General features: G+C 43.0%; 1 protein-coding gene across 1 annotated transcript in view; it reads right to left on the reverse strand.

The window, feature by feature from the left end:
• Window positions 1-14,407, reverse strand: part of LOC114694084 (sarcoplasmic/endoplasmic reticulum calcium ATPase 2-like) — a 153,884-nt gene that overhangs the window by 135,222 nt on the left and 4,255 nt on the right. The window lies entirely within an intron of this gene.

Genomic DNA, 14,407 nt, shown 5'->3' on the forward strand with positions numbered 1-14,407 from the left:
TGCCGAGTTAGCCTGCCTCGAGAGAAAGCGCTGTTCTTCACAAGGATATAACATCGTTAAACTTTAAGTGCCTAAAACCGCACAAAGCAGAGATGGCCAAGAAACCAGACACACTGCACAAAAGGCATTATCACCACGAGGGGTTTAAACCACATTTTCATTAATACACAGATCAAACCAGCCAAAAGGCAGTGGGGATAGGGCAGATTTGAGCGACAAAATTAACAGTCGGGAGCTAATGAGCACTTACCGAATGTTGCACCCACTTAGATGAGACATTCTTCTTAAGCATTGCTGACTTCAGTGAATTTCAAATGGTGGACAGTGACCACAATTCAATTAAGTAAGAAACTGATGACAGAAAGAAAATGAGAAAAGCGCTATATGTTTGGAAATAAAGCCTCACCCTCTCTGAAGAAGTCACGAACAAAAGGAGAAGTCATAATGGATGCACAAAGATACAGAACTGAGGGGTGATGAGAACACTACTGATCATAGTTAGTGGACAGCAGCGAAAATGCTATAAAGTGGAAGGTCAGCCTCAAGTGCCGACTCAGTGAAGTTGAGAGTGCTCATACCCCCAAAGACGGCTATTCTCTCTCCAGGCCGGAAATGCTCTCTAAGATCTCAGAGGCGGGGCCTAGGGAATGTCTCATTGGTTAGAAGCATGTGCTGCTCTTGCAGAGGACCGGAGTTCAATTCCCTGTAATCCATGCTCGACAGTTCACAACCGCCTGTAACTCCAGCTCCAGGAGCTCGCCCTCTTCTGGCCTCCACAGACATTGCACTCATGTGTCCATATACACATAGAGACACACATAAATATGCACAATTAAAAATAAAAATAAATCTCTTTTTTAAAGATCTCAGAGGCAAGATCTCATCAGAGAATGTGGGGGAGGTAAATGATGATAGAATATTTAACAACATGCATAGCATAACTTATTAATATGTAAATCAAAACCGAAGTTCCCTCTCATTGTCTAGTTAAAAATAAACTGCACTGGTGCTTACCAGTGCAATGTGAACAACAGAGCAAACTTCTCTTTAACTCACTCCCATAATTGCTAATTTAAAAATATTGATTGCCATGAGATTCATATAACGTGCAAATTCCTGTCTGCTGCAGTTTGATTTTGAACCCCAGAAGCCTGTGCACTGAAGGCTTGGTCTCCAGAGTAGAGCTTCTGGGGAGCAGTGGAAGCCTTAAGATGTGGGGTCTGGGTGATTTCTTTGGTTATTAAAGGTGGTCCCTTGAAGGAGACTGTGGAACCCAGCTGGCTCTTTCTCTCTTTCTCTTTCACACTCTCCCTCTCCCTCTCCCTCTCTTGCTCTCTCCCTCCCCATTATCTTTCTCACCACCTCCTCTCTCTTCCTGACCATGACAGGAGTACTTTTCTTTCAAGCACCCATCGGGATGTGCTGCCTTCACTCTTACCTGAAACACTGAGGCCCGTTACTTGTGGAACACACCCCCCTAACAGTTTGCAACATACCCTCTTCTTGGATTAAATGTCAAGGCACTTCATCGCAGTGGTTGGAGTTGACTGAAACTATTTCGGCCATGTGTGAGCTTATTGTAGTACAGTGATGTGAGTGTTTGTACTATTGTGTACCAGCCACCCCATCCAGCGCCAGCGTTCTCCATTGCCAGGCAGACAATAAGACGCCATTGAACACTACTTATTCTCATCTCTCATCTCTACCTAGCTTGGGGAAACTGTCCTTCTGCCTTCTGTTTCTATTAATTTGACTATACTTATTTTCTCATATGAATGAAACAATACTATATATCTGTGGGGGTCCACAGAGGCTCTCTAGTAAGGCCTTACTCAAGGTCAGAAAGTCTGAACTTGCTTTACCCAACAGGGCTGAATAATAGGATGATTTGGCCAAAGGCATGGTTACCAGGTGTTTTGAAGGGTCTACACTTGGTTGTATGTTGTGCTTTGATCTTTGAAGGGGGAGGTCTTTTGCTTCTCCCCTTGTTAGTGTATAAAATGCCCATTAGAAATAAACTCAGGGCATCTGTGGTATTGACCCAGGGCTCTCCCGAAGCTATCCTGTGTCTCTGTCTTTTTCTTCATCTAAATCTATATTTCTTTCTATTATTTCTCAATTCCTTACTCTTCCATTCAATGGACCCTTCTATAGGTTGGGGATAAATTCCAACACTGAACCCCGACATTTATCTCCTTCAGTGACTGGCTTATTTCACTTAGCTTAATGTCCTCAAGGTGTGTCCATGTATTAGAGTTCCTTCTTTCAATGCTAAATAATATTCCATTGTATAAGTATTCCACACTCTGCTTATCCACTCACCTGTTGATGGCACTTGGGTTTCTGCCACCATTGACTATCACAACTAGCACTTCTATGAATGGAGGTATAAAAACATCTCTTTTACAACTTGCTTAAAATTCTTTGGGGGCAACTCTCTCTTCCCCTCCAGTTCCAGTCACCTAGTCTTTGTGGTAGAACAGTTGCTGCGGCCTCCCCTTGCTCTTGACCCTCATACCCAGCAGATCACACATATCTTCTCTTACAGCCTTCTTCCACCACACCCTCCCAAAATTCCCCATGACACATGATAATCAAAATACTAAATGTGCAAAGCAAAGAAAGAATATTAAAAAGCAATACAGGATAAAGAAAAAATACCATATAAAGGCAGACCTACTAGAATAACACCAAACTTCAACAGAGACTCAAAAATCTAGAAGGGCCTGGCTGGATGTTCTGCAAATCTTAGAGAATCAGAGATGCCAGCCCAACCTATTAAAACCAACAAAACTTTTTATCACAATAGATGGAGAAAAACCATGATAAAACCAAATTTAAGCAGTATCTGTCTACAAATCCAGCACTACAGAAGGCACTAGCAGGCAACCTTTTACCTGAAGAAATCAACCTCACCCAAGAGAACACAAGGAATGAATAATCTCAGACCAGAAAATCAAGAGGGGGGTAAAAAACCATACCCAAACAACAAAATAATGGGAATCAACAACACTTAACTCATTGATTACTCTCAACATCAATGGTCTCAATAAAAAGATCCAGACTAACAGATTGGATTTGAAAACAGGGTCCATTCTTCTGCTGCATCCAAAAAAACACACCTTAACATCAAGGATAGACATCACCTCAGGATAAAAGGGCATAAAAAATATTCCAAGCAAATGGACCCAACAACCAAGCCAGTACAGTCATTTTAATATATGACAAAAATAGACATCAAACAAAAACTAATCTGAAGAGATAGGGAAGGACACTACATACTCATCAAAGGAAAACTCCACCAGGAGGCTATTGCAATTATAAATATCTATGCACCAAATACAAGGGCACCAAAGTTTGTAAAAGAAACACTACTATAGCTAAAATTACATATTCACCCTCACAAAGCAGTAGTAGATGACTTCAACACCTCTCTCTTACCAATGGACAGGTCATCCTGATAAAAACTAAACAGAGAAATGCTGGAGCTAATTGACATCATTTCCAAACAGGCCTAACAGACATTTACAGAATATTTCACCCAAACACAAAAGAATATATCTTCTTCTCAGCACCTCATGGAACTTTCTCCAAAACTGACCACATACTGGGACACAAATCAAGTCTCAACAGATGCAATATACAGATACAATAAAATTGAAAAAACTCCCTATATCCTATCTGACCACTGCAGATTAAAGCTGGATATCAACAATAGGAAGCTTATGAACTCACAGAAACTGAACAACTCACTACTAAATGAAAAATGAGTCAAGAAAGAAATTAAAAACTTTTTAAAATTGAATAAAAATATAACACATCCAAACTTATGAGACACAATGTAGGCAGTTCCAAGAGGCAAGTTCATAGCACTAAGTGCCTACGTCTAATAAACATGGAAAAATCTCATATTATTAATTTAACAGCACATATGAAAATTCTAAAACACAAAGAAGCATAGTCGGATGTTTCTCAGGTCCCACCAAGCCCCCACAGTCCTATGGTCCCCTTATAGAATAATTACTCTGAAGCTTATATTAATTATAACTGCTCAGCCATTAGCTCAGGCTTATTACTGACTAGCTCTTACACTTAAATTAACCCATAATTCTTATCTATGTTTAGCCACATAGCTTGATACCTTTTCTCAGTTCTGCCTTGTCATCTTGCTTCCTCTGTATATGGCTGGTGAGTCCCGACTCAGCCCTTTCTCTTCCCAGCATTCTCCTTGTCTGCCCGCCCTGCCTATACCTCCTGCCTGCCTACTGGCTAATTAACATTTTATTTGTCAACCAATCAGAGCAACACATATTCACAGCATACAGAAAGACATCCTACAGCAAAGAAGAAATAAGACCCAAAAGGAGTAGACTGCAAGAAATAAACTCATGGCTGAAATCAATAAAATAGAAACAAAAAAATACAAAGAATCAATGAAACAAAGAGTTATTTCTTTGAGAAAATTAATAACATTAATTTTAATTGGTCAGTTTAATTAAAAGGCAGAGAGATAAGATCCAAATGAACAAAATTAAAGAAGAAAAGGGGGACATAACAACAGACATAAGGAAATCCAGAGAATCATAAAATCTGTACTCCATCAAATTAAAAATCTAAAGGAAACAGATAGTTTTCTTGATATATGCCACATACCAAAGTTAAATCGAGAATAGATAAGCAATTTAAACAGACCTATAGCCCCTAGTGAAATAGAAGCAGTAATTAAATAAATCTACCAACCAAATAGAGCCCAGGTCCAGATGATTTTAGTGCAGAATTCTACCAGACTTTTTAAAGAAGAATTAGCACCAAATCTCCTCAAATTATTCCACAAAATAGAGAAAAGGGAATGCTGCCCAAATCATTTTATGAGACTACAGTTACTTTGATAGCCAAATCATATAAAGACTCAACAAAAAGAAACACAGACCAATTTCTCTTTTGCGCATAGATGTTAAAATACTTGTAAACCAAATACAAGAACACATCAAAAAGATCATCCATTGTGATCAAGTTGGCTTCATCCCAGAGATGGAGGATTGTTTAACATACACAAATTGATAAAAAATAATCCACCATAAAAATGAACTGAAAGGCAAAAGCCACATGATGATTTCATTAGATGCAATTTATATCGAGCCCAAAGCCAACATCATAGAGACAAGCTCAAAGCATTTCTACTAAAATCAGCAAGAAGACAAGGCTGTCCACTCTCTCCATACCTATTCAATATAGTACTAACAGCCTTAGCTAGGGAAATAAGACAACTGAAAGTGATCAAGGGATGCACATAAGAAGAGAAGAAGTCAATATACCCTTATTTGCAGGTGATATTATTGTATACATAAGTGGCCCTAAAAATTCCACCAGAAAACTCCTACAGCCAATAAACACTTTCAACAAAGTAGCATGATGTAAAATTAATACAACAAAACCAGTAGTTTTTTTTTTATATATACAAATGATAGACTGAGAAAAAAATCAGGGAAACAATGCCTTTCACGGTACCCCCCCCCAAAAAAAATATCTTGGGATAACTCTAACCAAGCAAGTGAAAAATTATATGATAAAAAACTTTAAGACATTGAATAAAGAAACTGAAGAAGATATCAGAAGATGGAAAGATTTCCCATGTTCATGAGGATTAATATAATAAAAATGGCCATTTTACCAAAAGCAATCTACAGATTCAATAAAATCCCCATTAAATTTTAACATAATTCTTCACAGAACTTGAAAAGACAATTTCAAGCTTCATATGCAAACATACAAACAACAACAACAAAACCCCAAGATATCTAAAATAATCCTAAATAATAAAAGAACTGCTAGAGGTATCATTAACCCTGATCTCAAATTGTACTAGAGCTATAGTACAATTATATAGTTAAAAAATAGCATGGTATTGGCACAAAAACAGATATGTTGATCAATGGAATTGAATAGAAGACCTAGACATAAGTCCACACACCTATGGACACCAGATTTTTGATTAAAAAAAAAACACTGGGGGTGGGATGGGGAGACAGCATCTTCAACAAATGGTGCTGGTCAAACTGCATGGCTGCGTGTAGAAGATTCCACGCAGAACCATACCTATCACCCTGCACAGAACTCAACTCCCACTGAGTCACAGAACTCAACATAAAACCGGATACACTGGATACGATAGAAGAGAAAGTGAGGAATAGCCCTAAACTCTTTGGCAAAGGAAAAACCTTTCTGACCAGAACACACACTGTTAGCACAGGCACTAAGAGCAATAATTAGGACCCCATGAAACTCAAAAGCTTCTATATGGCAATGGACGCTGTCATTCAGACAAAGTGTCAGGCTACAAAGTGGGAAAAGATTTTACCAACTACACATCTGATACAGATCTAGTATCTAAAGTATATAAAGAATTTGAAATACTGAACATCAAGAAAACGACCCAATTTTTAAGTTGGCGTACAGATATAAACAAAGAATTCTCAAAAGAGGAAACACAAATAGCTGAAAAGCTCTTAAATGTTCAACATCCTTAGCCATCAGAGAAAGGCAAATCAAAACTACTTTGAGATTTCATCACCAATCAGAATGGCCAAGATGCATCAAATAAATGACAGCTCGTGCTGGCAAGGATGTGGAGTAAGTTGAACACTCATCCATCGCTGATGGGAGTGTGAACTTGTACATCCACTATGGAAAACCATGTGAAGATTCCACAAGAAGCTAGAAATAGATCTACCACAAGTTGTACCACTCTTCATCATCTACCCAAAGGACACTTCATCATACTAAAGACACCTGCTCAACTATGTTCATTGCTGCTCTATTCATAATTGGAAACAGCCTAGATGTCCATCAGTGGATGAATGGACAAAAAAATCCATTTACACAGTGGAATGTTACTCAGCTGTTTTAAAAAATCAGGAATCCAAAGGTAAATGGTTGGAGCTGGGAAAAAAACCATTCTGAGTGGAGCATCTTAGATAGGGTTACTATTGGTATGATAAAATACCATGACCAAAAGCAAGATGGGTAGGAAAGGGTTTATTTGGCTTACACTTTCACATTGTAGTCCATCACTGAAGGAAGTCAGGACAGGAATTCAAACAGGGAAGGAACCTGGAGACAGAAGCTGATGCAGAGGCCATGGAGGGATGCTGCTTACTGACTTGCTCCACATGGCTTGTTCAGCCTGCTTTCTTATAGAACCCAGGACCACTAGCCCAGGGATGGCCCCACCCACAATTGACTGAGCACTCTCCCATCAATCACTAATTAAGAAAATACCCTACAGGCTTGGCTGCAGCCTGATCTTATGAAGGCATTTTGTTTGTTTGTTTGTTTTTTGTATATATATTTTTTTTATTTTACAATACCATTCAGTTCTACATATCAGCCATGGGATCCCCTATTCTCCCCCTCCCACCCCCTCCCCTTACCCCCAGCATACCCCCCATTCCCACCTCCTCCAGGACAAGTCCTCCCCGAGGACTGTGATCAACTTGGTAGACTCAGTCCAGGCAGGTCCAGTCCCTTCCTCCCAGACTGAGCCAAGTGTCCCTGCATAAGCTCCAGGTTTCAGACAGCCAACTCATGCAATGAGCCCAGGACTTGGTCCCACTGCCTAGTTGCCTCCCAAACTGATCAAGCCAATCAACTGTCTCACCTATTCAGAGGGCCTGATCCAGCTGGGGGCTCCTCAGCCTTTGGTTCATAGTTCATGTGTTTCCATTCATTTGGCTATTTTTTTTCAATAATTGAGTAAAACTGAAATTTATTATAAGCCACAGTCGTCCTAGGGACCTCCATGCTATATATATAGCCTCTATGGTTCTATGGGTTGTGGTCTGATTGTTCTTTATTTTATATCTAGAATCCACCTATGAGTGGGTACATACCATGACTGTCTTTCTGGGTTTGGGTTACCTCACTCAGTATGATTTTTTCTAGTTCCATCCATTTGCCTGCAAATTTCATGCTTTCGTTGTTTTTCTCTGCTGAGTAGTACTCCATTGTGTATATGTACCACATTTTTTTCATCCATTATGAAGGCATTTTTTTAATTGAGGCTCCCTGCTCTCAGATAACTTTAGCTTGTATCATGTTGACATAAAATTATCCAGTACAGTGAGGTAAGCAAGACCTAGAAAGACAAATATGGTATGTATTCACTTATAGGTGGATGTTAGATAGTAAGTCTTTGATCAACAAGCTAAAATCCATATAGCTACAGAGGTTAGGTAAAGAGTGAGGAAATGGGGGTGGGGGAGGGATGGACCTCCCTAGGAAGGGGAAATAGAACAGATAGTTATAGATGGAGGGGGACAAGGGAATAAGAGGATTAAAAGGGAAAGGGGAGGGAAGCAGGGTGTGAGAGAGGAAATATGGGGAGGGAGAGCTAAAACTAAGGTCCATTTGAGGGGTCATATGGGAAATTAATACAGTAGAATCTTCCTAATACATATATACACATATAAAGGCAATCTAAATGAAATTGCCAAATAATGGGGTAGAAGGAGCCCCAACTGGACATCTCTTATCACCAAACAAAGTGTCCAGTGTTGGGAATGGGTTACATCTAATAGAGTTGTTGGCCAAAGGGGTCCACCCCATGGGCACCCCCAAACAACCCAGGCTATTGGTTGCTCTTCACAAACTGACAGCAAGGCCCTGTTTCTGAAGACAACACCACTGAACATGGAGGAGTAAAGCCGGTGCCTACCTAGAGACTTCACCCTTATGGACCAGTGTTTATGGTACAGGATGGTACTCTGCATGCTGCCAGAAAGGCAAACACCAACCTAGCCACGAAGTCTTCCTTTGTACAGTAATGACCTGTCTGCATGATTTGCTACCGTAATAGTACCACAAAGCTTTTGGGAGCAACCAACCACTATCTGATTGGATTTAAGGCCCATTCCATGAGATGGAAACCATACCCAAAACTGCTCCTACTCCCATGGCCAAGAACCAGAGACCAGATAGGCCAAGGGGCCTAGTGGGAAACCAAATACTCCTGTTCTGCTAAAGGAACATAGCACTAAATGACTCCTAATGGCATTCTGCTGTACTCACAGATCAGTGTCTTGCTCAGCCATCACCAGAGAAGCTTCCTCCTGCAATAGATGAGAACAAATACAAAGCCCACAGATGAACAATGTGCACAGAGTGAGAGGCCCTGGAACACTCAGTCCTAAATTGGATGTCTCCATCAAATCCTTCCCCCCGGGGCTTAGGGAGCTCTTCAGAAGAGAAGGCAGAAAGGTTATAAGAGCCAGTAGGCTGGGGGAAAGCCAAGGAAACAAGGCCTTCTAAACACAACAGAACCAACACACACATGAACTCACAGAGACTGTGGCAGCATGCAAAAAGCCTACCACGGCAAACACGTGGAGGTCAGAAGACAACTTTTGGGATTCAGTTCTCTCCTTCAACCATGTGGGTCCCAGGGACTGAACTTGGATTGGCAGGTTTGGTGGCAATCACCTTTATCCAGACACTCAGCCATTTTGGCAGCCCATTTGTTGTTGTTGTTGTTGTTGATGTAATAGTAGACACTGTAATAGGTGACAGGTGGCACCACCTTGTGGTTTCTAGCTTAACAACAAAACAATGTTTGAATAAAGAAGTTATGTTTCCATTGATGGATCTCTCATAAAGCCGAAGGATGCCGTAGTTTGATGTGGCAGCTGTGTCCACCTGTCACCAACCCCCTCCCATTCAGCCACTAGGTGACTTGTGCTTGCGGCTGGTAGGAAGCTAAACAGTGATGAAATTGTTTCTGACACCAAGTCATGTCTCTGTATCTATTGAGTCACAATCACACTGAAAATGGCGTGCTGGATGAGACAGCCAGGTTTCAGAAGACAAATTCTGCAGCATCTCACATCTCCGTGGCTCTTGGGAGACTCAGAAGCAGAGAGAGCACAGCCAGAGGCCGGCTGGTGGGTGCTGGGAGAAAGGTTGGTCACACAAATGTCAACTGCAGCAGGAATGAGTTGAGTGTTGTCCAGCAGGACATGGTTAGCTCTGTGGGGGTTGCGGGGGCCAGGGGAGGCTAGAACATGACTGGGGACAGCCCAGAGGGATTTTAGGGCACATTTACCTATAAAGTCTATCCTGAAAAGACTGTTATTCACCATTCCTTATCAAAAGGGTCCCTCCCTGGCACCCATAGTGACACCCGCAAAATCGAGATATTTCATGATCTGTTTAGGAAATTTTTGTTATTCGAGGTTTAGCAAAATGGGAACTAATTGTCTGACCTGAAATGCTCATGACTCTCCCAGTCGGAGTCACCAACCAAGAACAATTAAAGGTCAACAGGAAATAATACATGAAAAGGAGAAAGGAATTTTGGTCTGTGGTATGTACTCACCAATTATGTTGAGTCATCATCCTAGTTTTGGGAACTGAAAGTTTCTGTTGCTAAAAAATAAGCAAAAATCCACAAAGATAATTCCACAATAGACTACTGGCAATGGTCGAGAGAAAGCCTGAGCTACCTACTCTGGTGATTGGATGGCCAAACACCCTAATTGTCATGATAGAACCCTCATCCAGTGACTGATGGAAGCAGATGCAGATCTCCACGGCCAAGCCCCAGGTGGAGCTCCAGGATTCCAGTCAGCGAGAGAGAGGAGGGATTATATGAGCAAGAAATATTGAGACCATGATTGGAAAAAGCACAGGGACAAACAGCCAAACTAGCAGAAACACATGAACTATGAACCAATAGCTGAGGAGCCCCCATGGAACTGGATCAGGCCCTCTGGATAAGTTGATTAGTTTGATCTGTTTGGGAGGTATCCAGGCAGTGGGACCAGGTCCTGTACTCAGTGCATGAGCTGGCTTCTTGGAACCTAGGGCCTATGCTGAGACGTTTTACTCAGGGAGAAAAGTACTGCTTACAGTGAGGTTCACTCTTCTGTGACCCGGTGACTTGGGCCCGGGATCCCCCTTCACCTGGGTGTTCAAATTAAGTCAAATACACTACATCCTGTTCAGTATGAAATGCCCTAAGCAGGGTTTTTGCAGAGCTATTGAGATACCTACAAACCTTCCCAGTCCCCGTGGGTTCTGAGATACCAAGAACTCACAAAATGAGGACCCATGTATACCACCACCTAGTATGCAGGAAAGGATTTCTGCTATGCTCTGTCCCCAGCAGGACTATCACAGGCATGAAGGAAATGAGTCACATGCTGCCGACCACACTTCATGTGGCTAGAGGTCCTTCCCTGGCAGATGCCGCTTCCTCTAGGCACAGCTTACTACAACTGGGTATCAGGCACAGCCCCCTCCCCGCTAGGAGAATCCAGTGATGATGAAGTGTCCATTCCAGGAGAGTGGCAGCTTCCATCAGCAACAGCCAAGGAGACTGGCCTCACGGTTCTGAGCACGGTAACCCTCGCCTTGACTCCTGCTTAATGCAGTCTGTGCTGGTCCCTGGTCCTGACTCCAGCACAGAGAGAACCATCTGCTATAGTGACTTAGTTTCATTTCTACTGCTGTGATGAAGACAGTGACCAGAAGCAACTTAGGAAAGAAAGGTTTATTTGGTTCATATCAATGGCGTCACAGTCCACTAAGTGAGGCCAAGGCAGAAACTCAAGGCAGGAACCTGGATGCAGGAACTGAAACAGATGCCATGGAAGACCATAGGTGACTGGCTTGCTCTCCATGGCTTGCTCAGCCTGTTTTCTTATACAGCTTGGGACCACCTGCTCAGGGGTAGCACCACTCACAGTGGGCTGGACTCTCTCACATCAAGCATTAATCAAGAAAATGCCCTACAGAGTTACCGACAGGCCAATCGGATGGAAGAGTTTTCTCAGCTGAGGTCTCCTCCTCTCAGATGACCCCAACTTGTGTCAAGATGACAAAAAAAAAAAAAAAAAAAAAACTAACCAGGACACGTGGGGAGAGGTCAGGTGGGTGAACGAACAATGACACTCTACCTCATTCGTTCCTAGAATCAAGTCTCCTTGCGCACTGAGGATGCGCCGTGAGGAGCGGAACAAGAGACACAGCACTCAAGAGTCCAGTGGCTGCGCTCAGTGTCGTGGCAGTGTGCACACCTGGGGTGGAGAGCAAGCGACCTGGAAATCAGGAAAGGGGAGCCTAGCAGCACCCCATCACTCAGGTGAGCAAACAGACCAAAGGGTGTCTCAGGCCAGGTCAGTGTGGTAAGGTCACAGAGAGGCGTAAGCCAGCATAGTGCATTCCAGAATCTTCCCTTTCTGAGCAGGTGGAACCATGTGCCTGCAGAGCAAGGGTAGATTGTTTTGGCCTTGTCTATGGATTTCCCATGCTGAGGTTTGGAAGAGCCTTCTGGGGTATGGAGAGAAGGATGTGGACGACAGAGCATCTGGGTCACGTGTTCTGCTTGGTCACTAGTTGAATATTCTCAAGCAGCCATTTGGCCATTTGTTTTCTGAGTCTAGTGCCCTTCCTTCGGGGAGTGACATGATCATTTCTGCATTCCCACTTCCCAGGGCTTCTGTGAAGACTAGATGGGCTGTGAATGTGCAGGTGTTTAGGGAGTACGTTCCCTCAGGGAAAGACGCAAACAGCACGTTTAACTGAAATGTGTCAAACCTGAAGACACCCACACTGCACTCCGCTGGAGACTGGATCTGCAATGTCCCCAAAGGCTCACATGTTGTAGGCCTGGCTACCAGCCCATGTGCTATAGGGAATTGAGACTTTTAATGGGGGGTAAGGTTCATGGAAGGAAGTTTGGCCACCTGAGAATGCCCCTGCAGGAAATTCTGGAACCCAGACCCCTTTCCATCTCTCTCCTTTTGCTTTCAACTGCCCCCCAGTGAGCAGGCCTCCTCTGCTATGGCCCCACTGTACTTAGAGCCCAATCACTGACCCAAAGCAGTGGGTCAGATAGAATGAACTGAAACCTCCTCTATTTGTAAAATGATTATCTCTGGCATTTCGTCACAGTGTGGAAAGCTGGGTAATAAATACACTCATCTACACAAACAAGCACTGAAAACCCCACATGTACATATCACCAGAGATGTGCACACCACATACACAAGTGATCATGTATGTGAACATGCCTGTATGCTGGAATGCATGTGCTTGGGAGCATGGGCACACACACACACAATTCAGAATACAATATGACAGGGCATTCAAAGTAAGTAGCAACTTTTAAAGTATGAAAATATGTCAAGTACAGACTCTCAAGTTATTATAACAAAATTATTATCAAAATCATGCCAAAATAGATGTTGGGATACAAATCAAACCCCTTTTAATATCCATCCCAGGCTCTGCACTTGTGAATATGGAAGCAGGCTCTTTACAGATAGAACCAAGTTAAGATGAGCACCCCCCCCAACCCCAAGCACTTGGGAGGTAGAGGCCGGTAGGCCTCTACCTCACTCTCTGTGAGTTGGAGGCCATCCTGGTCTACAGAATGAGTTCCAGGTCAGACTCCAAAGCTACACAGAGAAACCCTATATCACAAAAGAAAGAAAGGAATGAAGGAAGGAAGGGAGGGAGGGAGGGAGGGAGGGAGGGAGGGAGGGAGGGAGGGAAAGAAAGAAAGAAAGAAAGAAAGAAAGAAAGAAAGAAAGAAAGAAAGAAAGAAAGAAAGGAAAGGAAAGGAAAGGAAAGGAAAGGAAAGGAAAGGAAAGGAAAGGAAAGGAAAGGAAAGGAAAGGAAAGGAAAGGAAAGGAAAGGAAAGGAAAGGATGAAAGGATGAGGCCCTACTCTGGTGACTGGCTTTCTTATGAGGAGAAAGACTTGGAGCCACACAAAGCAGACACTGGGTGCTCACAGAGGCAGAGGGTGGAGAGGCACTCCACTGTGAGGAATGCCAAGGAGGCTGTAACTGCCAGAAGCTCAGAGGAGTGAAGCAGAAACCCTTCCCTGGAGCCTTTGGAGGGGGCAAAGCCCTGCCCATAAACTGACCTGGGCTTCCAGGCTCTATAACAGGAAGTCAAGTCCTGTTGTTTTTAGACACCCCATTTGGGGTAGTTGCTAGGGGAACCCTAGGAGACTTATACGGCATGCAGTGAAGACACTCAAACATAGGATTTCCAAAAAAAAAAAAAAAAAAAAGAGTAAGTCCAGGGCAGGGAGAGAAAGGAGACCCGTGTCTGGTGTTCACCCATATCAGCACTGATGTCATTGTGATGTCTGAAACTCCAGCACTCGGCTCATCCCACTACTTAGGATTTTGAAATCCAGCCAAATGCCCTGGAAAGGCTCTTGGTGGCTCCATCTTCCCATAAGGGTCTTGTGAGGCCCAGGCAGATGGAACAGACACAGTCTGCATCACAAAGGTCTGGCCAAAGGTCTTTAGAAGGCACTGCTGTGTTTAACCGGTCCCCTAGGGGACCGGGCTGAGTGTGGTGGGGAAGGTACTGGCTCAGAGTCCTGGCCCCTCCCT

Source organism: Peromyscus leucopus, chromosome 10 (assembly GCF_004664715.2).
Source record: "Peromyscus leucopus breed LL Stock chromosome 10, UCI_PerLeu_2.1, whole genome shotgun sequence".
Classification (NCBI taxonomy): domain Eukaryota; kingdom Metazoa; phylum Chordata; class Mammalia; order Rodentia; family Cricetidae; genus Peromyscus; species Peromyscus leucopus.